General features: G+C 40.6%; 1 protein-coding gene across 1 annotated transcript in view; it reads left to right on the forward strand.

Moving 5' to 3' along the window:
- podxl (podocalyxin-like) overlaps positions 1-15,414 on the forward strand; it is a 29,067-nt gene that overhangs the window by 2,316 nt on the left and 11,337 nt on the right. The gene's annotated exons all lie outside the window — the stretch shown is intronic.

The raw sequence follows: 15,414 nt of genomic DNA on the forward strand, positions 1-15,414 counted from the left end.
TGAAAGGCAAACGAAGAGCTTTTCTTTAATTATGCACCTGCCACTCTGTCTCTGCTGCTGCAGCTGAATTCAGAGAGGAGGCTTTTATTTTCCCAACATGGAGGGAGCCGAAGCAACATTCTGTCTGAAGGTGGTCAGCACTTTCCTGTGAGAGAGTCAAGCCGGCAATGAGAGCACACATCTGTGAATGTTTGCTTAACGTGGTTATCACATGGAGGTGATAACAGTTCCCTTAAATAGGTAACGTCTCCTTCTCGGAAAGTTTGAAATGAAAACAGAGTCAGGATAACAAGCTGCCTGGTGGAGAGGAAACTGCTACAACTGAAACCAGAAAACTCTCTCTCATTATTCTGACATTTAGCAAATAATTTTTTTTTTTGCTAATCCTCACTGACATGAGACAAGAAAAGTTTGTTCTGATTTCATGTCAGACCCGTGAAAACTAGTCATGTGTTTTTTGAAACAGTGTATGTAAACCTCCGGTTTCAGCTGTTCTACATGGTTCATTCCTGTAACTCTGAGATGTTTTTAGGCTCATAACTATTTTGTACCTTTTAGAACAGTGACAACATTTTTAAAATACAGTTCAGTGATGTAAGGAGGAGAGTGTGATATGGTACATTATCCTGTTGCTGCTTAAGTCTCACTGCAGTCTTGACTCACTGATAACTGACGTATGCATACACTTTTTTTTTTTTACGTTGCGTCTCTTTATTCTGGCAAAAATCAGGTTTTTGAGCAAATATATATTCTTTATGCCTTTTGGACTGTTTCACATAGACAAAAACAAGCAGAAGAAAACTCTGTATTTGTGTTTGCATGTGTAGATGGGAAAATGGAGCTTTAGGGTCCCGCACATTACTGACTGCGACAAGTAACGCGCCAGTATATCCACATACCTCCTTTGACAAGAATCCAAATCCACATTGCCTCTTTTTTTTAATAAACTTCATACTCTAATAGAGCTATTTAGAGCTAGTTCAAACTATATATCTGTCCACATACATGACCCTCCTGGCGCCATGTTTATGTCCTAACCGGAAGTCGTGCTTGTTTTGAAGCAATCTGATTGGCTGACATAGGTTTTAGGTTTGCGCCACACTGCCCCCTATGGGTTTGGCATGTTTAAAAGCAATGGGTGGATTTGTGGGGGTTCACAAGGATGGAAACTTTTGCCAAACCGATCCTTTGTCAAACTGAATTTCTTTTAACGATGTAGCGGAGATATTCATTTTTAGAAAGATCTGTCAAACATGGCCAAGGCTGTTTAGCTTTAGTTGAAAATATAGCTAAAGAAAATTTCTAAATCATTCATCATCAACATCTAGATTTTGTATTGTAAAGCCTTTCATCCAGAAGTAAAAGTTTTACAATGGGTTTTTAGCATTCCTTAGACGTTTTAGCTTGATTAGAGGGCTGGTTTGTGTGAAAACTAAGCATAAAACTAAGAAAGTTGAGCTATACGGTCATACCTCTCTTAGCTCAGTGGGTATTTTACCAGGCTAGCCATTACAATAATACAGCATAGGTCCAGACCTTTTTATGTGTAACAGTTATAAATGTATTATCCTAAATTAATCCCAAAGACCACTTCAGACCTCACAGGTTCATCTGGGTCTGAATTTAGACAAAACATCCTTTCATCTACACCTGATTATCCAGGCAGGGTCACAGAGGGACTGATTTCTACCTCCAATTTCATCAACACACTTACTTAGCAACAGTTAGCCACTGCAGCCATGTGTGACACTGAAATAGAAAGTTGTGCATCATCTGCATATAAACAACTGCAGGTGATGAAGTAGTTTTGTACAGTGTGATCTCAGGGGAGCCATCTGGGAAACTGCAAGAACAATAGACACTAAGTTGCCGAAAATCACCAACCTTAATGGCATGCATAGTTTTTAGAACATATTAATGGCAAGTAGAGCCAACAGAACGCTGAGAAAGAAAGAAAAAAACTGTTTACAATGCAGATTTAATTTTAAATTCTAATAACTTGAATTCATAAATCTAAATACACAGAACCTGTTCAGGGTTGCATACAAACATACACACAGATATTTTACTGTAGAAAGGATTACTGGTTACAAATATCTTCTGTCTCATTTTGGGAGACTTCATTGTACTAAACCAGATTTTCCTCAACGTTCTCTGCTTCAGCTGAGAAACGGCGGGACGGAAACTCCTTGTTAAACAATGAGCAGCTTCCGCAGGGCTGTGCCTCCCCTCTCCTGAACGGCTGAGTGGTTCAGCCACAGGGTCTTCAACGAGCTAACAGCTTTAAACTGTCTGGGTAACTTATTGTATGGACACTTTCTTTCCTCTGTATCAATTCTTCAGATATCTGTAGCCAACAGCCTGACAAAAAGTTTTGGAAGACGAACTAATTGTTGGTTTTTCATGACTTCCACCAGTCGATTTAGGGTAATACTTTGAATTCATTACCTATGAATAATCGAAAAAGTGAAAATTAGGGATGCATCGATCCGATATCAATATCTGTATCGGTCACAATACTGAAAAAAAAAATCTACATCGGGTATCAGTGACAATGTGCCCGATCCGTAAGGACAGATCTATTCAGTATAATTCTATGCTTTGAGCGCTGGGTGATGTCACGCTTTATGTTGTATTTTGCATTATATTTAGAATTCCTAATTGCACTTTCTGAACCATTTGAAAGAAGGTTTGTTGAAGTTTATTTTTACATATTAGGTCTATTGTTTCAGTCAGTTTCGTTATTATTTATTTTACATTGTCAGTTCTAATCCTAACTGCTCTGACCGAACAGATGAAAGTTGTTCTGTCAGGAAAGAAACAGGAATTTCTTTTAATGTTGTAAAGTCTGAGTCTTTTTTAAAAATCAATTCCTAGGGTGAATTTCAGTCACCCTAGAACAAAAGTTCTAAGTTGTCCATTGTATTTGGTCAAAATGCTACGTTTTGGTCTCATCTGAACAGAGCTTCCTCTTCCTCGTGTTTGGTGTGTTTTCAACATGGCTGATGGTAAACTGAGGCCAGAAATTCTAGTTTTTACTTTGGAAAAATAAAAATTCTTCTTCCTATTGCTACATAAAAGCAGGAGTCAGAAAAAGAGAACACAGGAAGCCGAATTAAACAGGTGAAAATTAAGCCTTGATTGTAAGTTTTAACTTCTAGTCCGATTTAAGTGAAACATAAGTGTTTCACTTAACTGTTTTAAAGCAAACTTGGTTTTCAGCTGGTTATGTAGCTGAAAAACAAAGGGAAGCTTTGGAGGGCAGAGGCGACTTCCTTAAAGACCCAAGCTGCACCGCTGAACATAAGGTGATGTCATAGCATCAATAAATGGGAAGTAGTGAAGAGTTTGACAACAGAGCAGTGCCATCACTTATCAGCACCTCCAGGACTTCCTAACCCCATCCACACACTCTTTCTTTAGCATCAGCTGCTTCACAACTCATCCACTTCCTACACGATAACAGGCAGCTGGGCTTTACGGCCTGTAAGGACCACCGCCATGATGTTAGGGGGGAGAATGGGGGGGTATGTGACTGGCATCTGTTTAATGGCTGAACTGGGAGAGACAGGGGAAACAATAGAAGGGAGCAGAACAAACCTTATCAACATCCTGACTCCAGAAAAGGAAGGGCGTCCAGGCAGGAGACGACAGTGTGGGCCCAGAGCCTCTCCTTTGATATCAGACACTGCCGGTCACTCAGCATCTGCAGCTGATTTTTGAGCTCATCCATCTTTCAATCTGCAGAAGCACCGGCATAATAAGGAGATCAGCTCCTGGTTTTTCCTCCCCACTAAACCAAGTTATGTTACGACAAACTGGGTCTCATGCTTGATTAAAAATAACTACAGCTTGGTGCCTCAACTGTAAGTTTCTACAGCTGTAGAAAAAACAGCCGTACCTGTCAGTGTTAGCGAACATGAATGAAACCACGAGAACTGAAATAGAGACAAGGATTTTGTTAACAAAGAAATAAAAATGTTAATTAATAGGGAAAAACTGAAATTAGAGCTTTTGTTTTTCTATTTATGAATCTCTTTGTTAGCCGATCAAACTGATGTGATTTTTTTTTTTTTTTTTTTTTACACACAAGCAGTTTACAGCACTCCATATTCCTCCTGGCAGTACTGCAAAATTACAGTAAAAGTTGGGACAAAACGTTTTTTGAAAATAGTGAGTATTCAATGTAAACACAAAGCATGAATAAAACTAAAACTACTATTATAACTAATAAAAACTAAATGGCAATATTTAACTAGTAATATCTAATAAAACCATCCAAACCCATTGTAAGAACTCATTAAATCTAACTGAACTGGAAAAAAAGTATCAACAAAATAAAACTAAACTATGATGAAAAACCCAAAACTGTTTAAACCCTGGTACTTCTTTTTGATCATGTCCAGAGGACTCCAAAGCACTTCTCACAACATTTAGTTGTGATTGTTGGTAAGCTACCAGCCACAGCTGCTCTGAGACAGTCTGACAGCGGCGCCACCTGTTAGGCCCTCTGACCAACACCAGCAGGCAAGGCGGGTGTTGTGAAGTGTCTTCCCCAAAGACAACCACAGAGACAGACTGGGGTTCAAACCGGCACCCCACGTGTTACAAGAAAAACTCCTTCCTCCATCTCCATGCTTCTTATGAAAGTATTTTTATGTGCTAATATAGCAGTGATCACGTAGAACGTTTCCAGTCTGTGTCCTTTAAGCTGCTACAATCAGCCAAAACAGGCAAAGTCTGACTCTCTGTTGGAGGATTTATTCCCTGTTCTAAAAACTGCAATCAGCTGGAATGTAAACAAATGACTCTGAGCCCATTAGATGAGCCAACATCCAACCTGACTCTGTGCTCTCTGTGAATTCTCTTCAGTCAGCCTGTCCTGCAGGGAGGAACCGCTGCTATGTGGAAATCACTTTGCAGCGCTGCAGACCTTCACCCTGCAGACCCTTCCTCCACCCGACATGCTAAACTCCTCAGCCAGGTGGATGCTTATCAGCGCTGCGGCTGGTACCGTCATGGACCCACAGCCTCCTCCTCATTCCTCACCTCTCCCCCATCCCTCACTCCCAGCTCTGTCAGCATTGGCTCAACCCACCTCCCCACTTCTCAGCTTTTAAGAACAACACGACTGCTTCATTAGCTCTGGGATAATGCATGTGTGGGAGACGTGCCCAACCACACTTTGCAGCTCATTTAGCGTTCGTATATTGCACAGACTGAGGAGAACCTGAAACAGCAGCAGGCAGTGGCTGAAGTGGTACAGAGACAGCTGGGAAATGTTTTCAGGATACTGAAAATCTGTAATTCCAGAGTGGTGCAGAAAAAGACTGATAGCTCATTTAACTTCAAGCCTTCACAGTTCATTTGTTGAATAGGTTGGATAAACACAGGGCACATTTACAGCTCCCTGCAAAAACACTGATTACACTCCTTCACATTGCTCCTACGGCAACCACACACACATGGATTAAAAAACAAAATTATATGCAGGGATTCACAGATCCACTGTTTGCACTTCCGATGCCGATACTGATATCTGAGGTTTGGTATCGGCTCATGAAGATCCGATACAGATGCCAGTATGGATCAGACACATTGTCATGATACCCAGCTAGAATGTTTTTCAATACCAATATAAATATTAATATTGGATCAGGCCCCCTCTAATAATTTTACAAAAACAAAATAAAATCTGAAAAGTGTGGAGACATGATTTTACTTTCTGATTGGCAGTCAGGAAAAAAGTCTGCATCAGTAGAGAAGAGTTAGCAGAAAATAAAAACTGAAGAACCTGATGCTGGGAGGACAGCCATTCTGTCTGGAGCATGGTGAAACACGGTGGTGGCAGCATCATGCTTTGGGATGTCTTTCCTCCAGGAGTAAAGGGAGGCAGGTCAGAAACTGGGCTGGAGGTTCACCTTCCAGCAAGACAAAGAACTCCAAGCCTGCAGTCAGATCCTCTGTGAAATGAGACTTTGGATCAAAGCAGCTTCATGTGTTAAAGTGGCCTAGTTAAAGTCTGGGCCTAAAACTAATTTTGCACTTCTTTGCTTTGGTTTATCATATAAAATCACAATGACACATTAACGTTTGTGGTTAAAATGTGTAAAGTGGGGAACTGTATCTGTGAACAGGATTGGTTTCAGATAGATGGAGGAGAAAAGTTTAACTGGAGCCGTCAGTTAAAAGTAACGACTGTGGAAATAAATGGCTCATTTTGGGCCATTAAGGTGCAGGACAGGAGAAAGATTTCAACATCACCAACAGGGAGCTGCTTTCATGATCTGATGCTGCCAAACGTTAAAGAAAAAAACTTATGAGTACATGACATATTAATCTGTTTTAAGCGACAACAAACTCCTTCCTGTTTCTAAGCAGAACATCAGAGAGCTGACTGCAGTCAGAGGAGTCAGACCTGCTGATGTCATTACTGTCGACTGAGCAGTTCAGAGCAATGAAACCTGCTTTCTTCTTCATTTCTTCCTTGCTAATATTTACAGGATGAACAAAATGGCTTTCACAAGAATGGAAAATTCAAGCAGCATAAGTTCAATTCAGTTTAATCCAATTCAGTTCATTTCAATTCAATTCAGTTCAACTCAAATCAGTTCAGTTCAGTTCAATAAAATCAATTCAATTTAATTTGAATCAGTTTATTTCAATTGAGTTCCATTTACTCAGTTCACTTCAGTTCACTTCAGTTCAGTTCAATTCATTAAGTTCACAGTTGAGTTCAGTTCTATTTAACTCAATTCAAAAATATTATATTTTTTTCTCTCAAAAGGAAAATAAATGTTGCCTCATTTAACTCATATCATCCAAGCAACTTCAAAGAGGTTTTGTAGGTGGTGATGCAGTGGGCAGGAAGAATCTCCTGTAGCAGTCAGTCTTGCAGCGACTCTGAATAGGCCTCTGACTGAAGACTGAGCTCTATGACAGTCCAGTAGTTGTCATGACATGCTAACAACGTCAGGGGCAGAGACGATATTTTACAGTAACATGTCCTGAGTGACTCCAGCTCTGCTGATCCACCTCATTTGCTTTTGCTGTCTCTCTGGCCACATGCTCAGAAAGCCAATTAGAAATTCTGGAATGGAAGATTCCTTGAGTGGAACTTTTCTCCTTTTAGTCACATGATTGGTAGTTCTCAGAAACACTGAAGGTGTGCAGCCGGTGCAGACATCAGAACCTCTGAAGTTCTTCCCGCTCCGCGTTGAGTTTAAACTCTTCTTGTCGTCTACAATTAGCTTAACGAAGCAACTTCACAACATTTCTCACTGGACAAACCAGCCTGAGGGGAAACGTCAGTCATATCAGGGACCGCACTGTCGGTCATTATCAGACAACAATACAACATGAAGACAGAACTCCTGCAGTATAAATAAAACATGCTGTTATGTATCCAGCTGTAGAATATCATTCATATTCATCACATCCTATCATATATTTCTGTTAATTTTGATTATTATGGCTTACAGATATTGAAAATGTGACATCAATGTTTTTTGAATATTATGAGACCCAAAGAAGAAATGTTGTAATATAGAAATATTATTCCTTGTCCTACACAGTCACACCAGTAACATCAGCTCCCTGCTAAAGCAGCGGATCACTGAGCGCTGTATCCATTTACATCAACTGAAAGTTGAGCGGAAGGAGAAAATGTCTTCAAATGTTTTGAGAAGATTCATAAGTTTTGGCATCCACACATAGAACATCCAGGACATTCCTACTGTGGAGTCGGCAAAATGAGTGCAGAGCAAATATTCAGAGAGCAGATGTAGAGCACATATGTACATTTGGGCAGGCTCATATTTCTGTACTTAAAATCTTCTACTTATTATTGTTATGCAATATTTTAATATTCTGAGAAACTGGATTATGTGTTTTCATTGCCTTTAAGACAATCATCAAAATGAACATAAACAAACATTCAGAATGCATCATTATGTTTAGTACATCAGTATGAGATTCATATCAATTTAGATTATTAAAATAACATTTGTTTTTTTAAAATATTCAAATTAAATTTGAAGTGCAATTATATTCTAAATGAAACAAATAAAAATGGGGGTTTGCCATACTGCTAAAATTAAAATTGTTATATTTTGCAACTCTCAGGCACCAAAAAATAACATGTAATTTAAAAGATGGCAGAACATCAGTTTGAATAAAATGTGCTTTTAAAACCCTGTGTGTGCTGCAGAAAAATCCCAAATTAACTGTGTTCACAATATAATTGGCATAAAAAATGTTTTATTCATACATCAGCTTGTGCCATCTACTGGCCTCTGAACCCGTAGACGTTAACGCTGATCAGAGTCTGAAGTCGAACAAAATCCCAAACCAAGCAATCTGCTTCCTGTCAGACAGCTGAGCCAAGAGAAGAGCCAGAGAAAGGACAGAGAGGCACTTCCCACAGCCAATCAGCTGGCAGGAACGAGGCCAGGCAGTAGCACACGATTATGATGTTTGATATAAGTTTGGTTTTATAATTATCCATAATGAAGTTTTTTGTTTTATTTGATAAAACTTCTTTCTGCGGTGGGATCTGATACAACAGGAAGACTTAGCGACTGTTCTGGATATTTGCTGCTCTCGCACAGCAAACGGAACATTTTCACATTTTGTCTCATTATACCCAGAAACACCAGCGTGTTTTATTGGGTTGCTATGTGACGGTGGAAAGAAAATGACAACATTATGACATGATCAACATGTTGCAGCGAGTCGATGTTCAGTAGACGCAGTGCTGGCTGCAGGGTGCTGTGGGGTTCCGCTGGGTTCTCCAGGGTTCTATGATGATCTGTGGGGTTCTGCGGGGTTCTGTGAGGCTACACAGGGTTCTGTGGGGTTGCACGGGGTTCTGCAGGGTTCTGTGAGGTTCTGTAGGGTTCTCTGGATTCTGTGGGCTTCTGCAGGGTTCTGCTGGTGTCTATCAGGTTTCAAACTGATTTTTTTGCCCACTCTTCTTTGCAGACCTTCTTCTCGTTTTCTCCTGAAACCTTCCCCACAGCATGATGCTGCTACCACCACATTTCAAAGGAGTGATGTGTTCAGGGTGATGAACACTGTGAGATCTCCTCCACTAACAAGTCTTATGATGAGTGTGTTGTTGGTTTTCTCTCCGGGTGCTCCGGGTTTTTCCCAAAAACAGAAATATGTTCAGTAGACCCAGCGTCCATGTTTTTTGATACTAAAAATTCACATTCACTAAGTGGGTAACTTTTCTTTTGTAAATTTCTCAAAATTTGTAATTGAGGAGCATTGCATGGCGCCCTGGTTTGAGTGGCGCCCGCATACAGAGGCTTCAGACCTCAACGCGGCCGTCCTGAGGTGGACTTCCATCTTCGGTTCCTTTTGCGTGTGTCTTCCCCTGTTCCTGTCAGATTACTGCCAAATTAAACCACAAACACCGAAAAAGTTCACCCAAACAAATGTCCAGATGATTGGACTGCAGCTCACTTAGTTTTGGGAATTTTTATAGGACTGTAATGAATTTAAAGCCAAATATAAAGCCTGAGTTTGTTGTCTGTGTTGTTGCTTCCTTGGCATTAATTTTAATCAAACTCAACACCTCAACCCAAAAAAACTCAACCCAAATTGGACGTTGGGATCATCTGACATTTCTTCACAAAGGGAAATCATTTTAACAGTAGTGAAATAAACACACACACACACATGCACACCCCCTCAGTGGCTATAGAAACACCAATGACCCCAAAATGGACGCTGGGTTCATTGGACATATTTTTTTGTGGGGAAACTGGAGTGCCCAGAGAAAACCCATGTAAGAACAAAGACAGCAAACACCAGAACTAAGCATATATATTAAAAAGAATAATTTTCTAAAATTGATGAACAAACCCAACATGGACGCTGGTTCTATTGAACATGTTTCTGTTTTTGGGAAAAATCCGGAGCATCCGGAGAGAAAACCAACAACACAGTCATTAAGTAGGTAACTTAGTTGAACACAAACACCCAAACAAATGTCCAGATGATGGGACAGCAGCCAAAATGCAAGATCGTTGGATATATTTTTTTGTGGGGAAACTGGAGTACCCAGAGAAAACCCATACAGAGGCTACAGACCTCAACATGGCCGCCCCAAGGTGGACTTCCAAAGAACTGTAGAGGCTGAAATCAATTTAAATCGATGAAATATGAAGACGCTTTCCAAAAGTTGATAAAAGGATAAATTCCACAAATACCGGCTGCCGTAAATCCAGGAAGATGAGAATATTCTCTGTGTTGTTGGGAAGAAGTGAAATAAGGCACAGGTGACATCCGTGGGTGTCTCTCACATCTGCCTTATTCCACTTCTTCAGCAGGTCCTTTAAAATGGCCTTACCCTGGCTGGTGATCTTCTCTGGGCTCATGCTGAGGACTCTTCCTTCGATTTCAGTCCACAGTTTCTCAAACAGACGATCACAGATGGCATGAAATTTTTCTGCATGGTAGCTCAGTCCTGATCTTTCAACAATCCTCCTGATCAGATCACTGACAAGGGTTCTTATGGCCATTTTTTAATCTTCACTTCTTCAGTCTGTCCCTGGTTTTCCTCCTATTTGCTGCCGGACTCTGGAAAACGTTCTGATTCAGCCTCAGTGGGAGTTGTCTCTTCAGGGATTTCTGCTGGAGATTTTGCATTTGCACCAGAACCTGACGATGCTTCATCTCCTCCATGATCTCCTCTGAAGAGTTCCTCAACCACAGAGGCTTCAGACGACTCAGTTCCATCCAGGGCGGTCTCATCTTGGCTGACTGCACTCTGCACACGATCTCAGGCTGTGAACTGAGATCGTTTCTGGGTCACCATCAATTTACTCCCCCTGAACTTCAGCCCAAACTTTCCCTAAGAGCCGTTTAAGAATAGTACCAACATCCCCAAGAGACAAATGAAAACCGGAAGCTTTAATGGCCTGCGTAATCAGGCAGTGTGTCAACAAAGACAATGAATCGTTCTCATCTTCCTTTGTTTCCACTGAGGAAACTGGCTCCTCACCGTCCGTTTTAGTGGCCAGGTTTTCAGCTTAAATTCGGGATTTAAAAAATCTGTGTACGTTTCATTGTTGGACTGAATTGGAATTTTTTTAAACAATTTTTTTTACTTCCATCTCATGCATAGTGGTCACTACAGTGGACAAAAGCCATTTTCTTGTGCTTCCTGTGGATTTTTATGTTATAAATGCACACAGACCACTGAAGTGGACACTGATGCATCATAAAATATACCATCAACTACTGGCCATCAGCTGCAAATGCAAGAAATTATTTTTGTTAAATACAATATGGCCGACAGACAAAAAAGCATGAGAACCGACCCGGTCCCTCCTTCTACTGTAGACGACTCTTGCAAGTAAAAAAAATATTGTGACATCAGATAACCCCTAAGGAACAATACTATTGATGTATTTTTCAAATAACAACTTTGTATTTGGACAAAATTACAATTGATCACATAAAAATAAAAAATAAAAAAAAAATTATTTTTACAAAAAAAATTTCCTACCTTTTTTATGCCTTAAGAAAAGAATTTTAAAAAATGGAAAAAAAATTCGGACACAAAGGATCATAATTCATGCATCAGAGGGTTAAAGAAATAAAACTTCTCGTCCTGAAATACCTTTTTATTATAACGAAGATGAAGAGAGAGAGAAAAAAATATCAGCTCAAATTAAAGACGAAACCAAATAATTTTACATATTCATGAACCATATTTTCCACATTTTCAATTTCTTACGCAAAAATAATCCTAATTGAACAATATTCGTCATTCCTCCTGTAAACCAGCATAATGCATGTACATTTGTCATGAACTGTTGTGGTGAGTGGTGGTGAGGCAGACGCTGTAGACCCAGGACGCGATAACAAATGATTTTAATAATGAATGTCCATAATAACACAGTCCAACATGGTCCAAACAACGGGCGGCACGGCCGAGCGGAGGCCAGGGCTCGACGCCGGTAGCAACCGTTAACACAAAGGACGAGACGACGGACTGGGAACACAGATGACAGAGACTAGACGCCAAAAGAGACGAGGACCCGACAAAGACAGACACACAGGTGACACTAAATACACGGGAGGTAATTAGGGAACGAGAAACACCTGGGAGTAATGGAGGGGAGAACAGGACAACACGGAGACACGGAGACAGAAAACTCAAAATAAACACACAGAAAAACACGGAGCATGACAATGTTAAGGCATCCACCAGAACCAGGACGGTTCAGCTGTTTAGATCCTGTTAAAAATAATCTTTTTAGATTAAAAATCTTTAATCTAAAGCAGCCGGTTCTATAAAGCGGCTTTAACGTGGGCGAATCGACCATATGCGTGACATCATAAGACTCTGTTGTGCGTTTGATGCCTGTGACGTATGAACGGACGTCATACGTCCGGGTCTGTATTTGCTCCTTCTGTTTCTCTAACCACTTTGAACTCGGTTTTTGCAGAGCCTGGATCACTTTTTGTTGAACAGAAATCTTGAAGTTTCTCCTCAAACTAGATACATATAGCGATATTATGGCTAGTAAAATTAATTTTGAAGATACGATCACCGTCAGCATGCTGAGGGGTATGATCCACCCTCTGTTCATCAACCTGACCTGGATGGAGTGGATGCGTCTGTCTACTGGAGACCCAGATCACAGAACCACCCGCGTTCTGGTCCAGATTTTTGGAGAAATCTTGGAGCTTTTTACATCCAAAGTTCTGGATTGTCTTCCAAAGGATAAGTGCTCCACTGAAGTTATCGCGGCCTTTGTTGGCAACAAGGTGCCAGAAGCGTTTGCAAAAGTTGCAAAGGTCTATGGAGACTTCAGTACCGAACACACTGACAGGTTAAATCAATTAATCGTAAAATATGTGGTCGATAGAGTCAGTTGCACTTCAGACTCCAGCGACCCTACGAGAAGTATCCTCATGAATGCTATGGTTGAAGAAACTAAACTCATAGTAAAAGACCTTTTTGTTAGACTGCATGCTTCTGAAGAATCCAAGAGTGTTAAGAAGACTTCCTTCTTCTCAAAGCTCAAAGATCTTCCAGGGAAGATCAGGGGCTTCTTCTCCAATTTCTCTCGCAAACATTTGGCAAAGGTGGTTCCAATGCCAGAAAAACTGCAAACTTCTTCCACCGAAAAGATCCTGACCCTGGGCAGCGAGGTGGAAGAAAAGAGAAAGTCTGCAGGATATTCTGGCATCACACTGAAGCAACACTACAAACCGGCAGTTGAAGGATGTGCCGAAGTGAGAGAGAATTCTTCCCCCATGGCAGCCTTCGTTCATCCAGGGTTCCTGTCAACTGAAGATCTGAAGGAAGAGGAATCAGAACAGGAGCCATGTTTTGATGAAACCTCTCTGGTGGAGCCTTTTGTTCATCCAGATGACCTATCTGATGTTGTTGATCCAGAATACTGTCTCTCCAAAGATTTGCAGGAACAGGTTTTAAAACCGAAGCAAACTTTTGGGGTAGATTTTGTTCTCCCAGGACAACTATTAGATTGGGAGATGGAGGAATTCCAACTGGAGCTATGGCTTGAAGAAAGCGCCCCTGAGGAGGGGCTTTATGTCATAGCACAACCGGGGGTACAGGAATTCAGGCTGTATCCAAAGTCCAATGACTTTTCAACCACTTTGTCTCCTATAGAGAATGTTTCAGAGTATTCTTCTGATTCATCTGGCATCTCACTGTCTGACGGACGGTGAGAAGCCAGCTTCCTCAGTGGAAACAAAGACGAGATTACAAATTTTGAGAAATTTCCAAAAAAAAACTGTATCTACTTTGTGAATGATGAGTGTGTTGTTGGTTTTCTCTTCGGGTGCGCCGGGTTTTTCCCCAAAACAGAAATATGTTCAGTAGACCCAGCGTTCATGTTTTTTGATACTAAAAATTCACATTCACTAAGTGGGTAACTTTTCTTTTGTAAATTTCTCAAAATTTGTAATTGAGGGGCATTGCATGGCGCCCTGGTTTGAGTGGCGCCCGCATACCGAGGCTTCAGACCTCAACGCGGCCGTCCTGAGGTGGACTTCCATCTTCGGTTCCTTTGGCGCGTGTCTTCCCCTGTTCCTGTCGGATTACTGCTAAATTAAACCACGAACAGTAAAATCGTTCATAATAAAAAAATAAAATTAAGAGAAGCATGGTTGGATTCATTGGTGTTTCTATAGCCACTGAGTGCGTGTGTGTGTGTGTATTTTATTGGGGCTGTGTCATAAGGAATGTGTGGGTGAGGTAAAAACAGCAGGATTGATAAGAGGAGAATCAGTCGGTGCTGTCGCCCTCAACAAAACAGATGCATCAGTGACAGCTGGGGTCAGAGGTCATCCCACATATTAACGCACAGAAAAACAACCTGAGAGATTAATTTCTCAGGTATTTTAGAAGAATTTGAAACAGTGTAACTTCGTTAACAGGATAGATCTGAAGAGGTTTGGAATATTTTAATAATTTTCATATTTTGTATTTTGTCATCTGAATATCAAATCTGAACCGAATTGCAGACATTGAGCTGAGCTGAGGCCTGTGCTGATCCAGAAGCTGTTCTGGGTTCTTCTGGATGAGCCGCCAACATAATTGTGGTAGACCTGCCACTCTTAGAAAAGTTTTCTGACTCTCACTGTTGTTCTCTGGAATCTTACAAATGGATTGTGATCATTTTCAGATAAATCCATCTCAGCAACATAGGGTCTTATTTGTATTGATTCTCTGTAGGCTGGAGAATAACCTTCCGCTTTTAGAAATCTGTAGAGTCTGCTTCGTGTTGTTAGGCAGGTTCGATTGAAAGGATTTCTTCTTCAGGCAGTAATCAGGCTTGAACAGATGAAATGTGGTCAGTCAAAGCTGATTTAGAATTAAAGAATGTGGCAGCTTTTTTTTTTTTTTTTTTTGAAGCTGCTGTAAAAGTGAGTGAGGAAGCATGAATCGTCCCCAGCAGCTGAAGGCGTTCTCTTCCTTTAATAACCTGAGATGATTTTTCTCAGGAAATGGTTCTGCATGCACTGAACTTTGTTGAATTCTTGGCCTGGTTTCATATTTCCAGGTTGAAAACAAAAACTAAAATGTTTCCATATGCTGAAGCTTTAAAAACACATTTCAGATCCTCAGGAGTTATGAAGAGAAATAAAACATCCTAATGATTCCTTGGACTCATAAATACTCAAATCTCAAATATTTAAAGCATAAGGTCAGATAACAGAGCACACTTTGATTTATCAAAGGAGATTCTCTAAGTGGTGACCTCTGACCCCTCCTCTCCCTCAGTAAGTGTGTTGGAGCAGCTGATAACGGATGTCTCTGCTCCTCCAGCCTCCACTGGACCCAAACACAATGTCTTCCTGCAGATGTTGAATCCAAATGAGATACAATTTATGGGTCTGAAAATTTTTGCTTTATTACATTTG

The sequence above is a fragment of the Xiphophorus couchianus genome, chromosome 17 (genome assembly GCF_001444195.1).
Source record: "Xiphophorus couchianus chromosome 17, X_couchianus-1.0, whole genome shotgun sequence".
In the NCBI taxonomy this organism is placed as follows: Eukaryota; Metazoa; Chordata; class Actinopteri; order Cyprinodontiformes; family Poeciliidae; genus Xiphophorus; species Xiphophorus couchianus.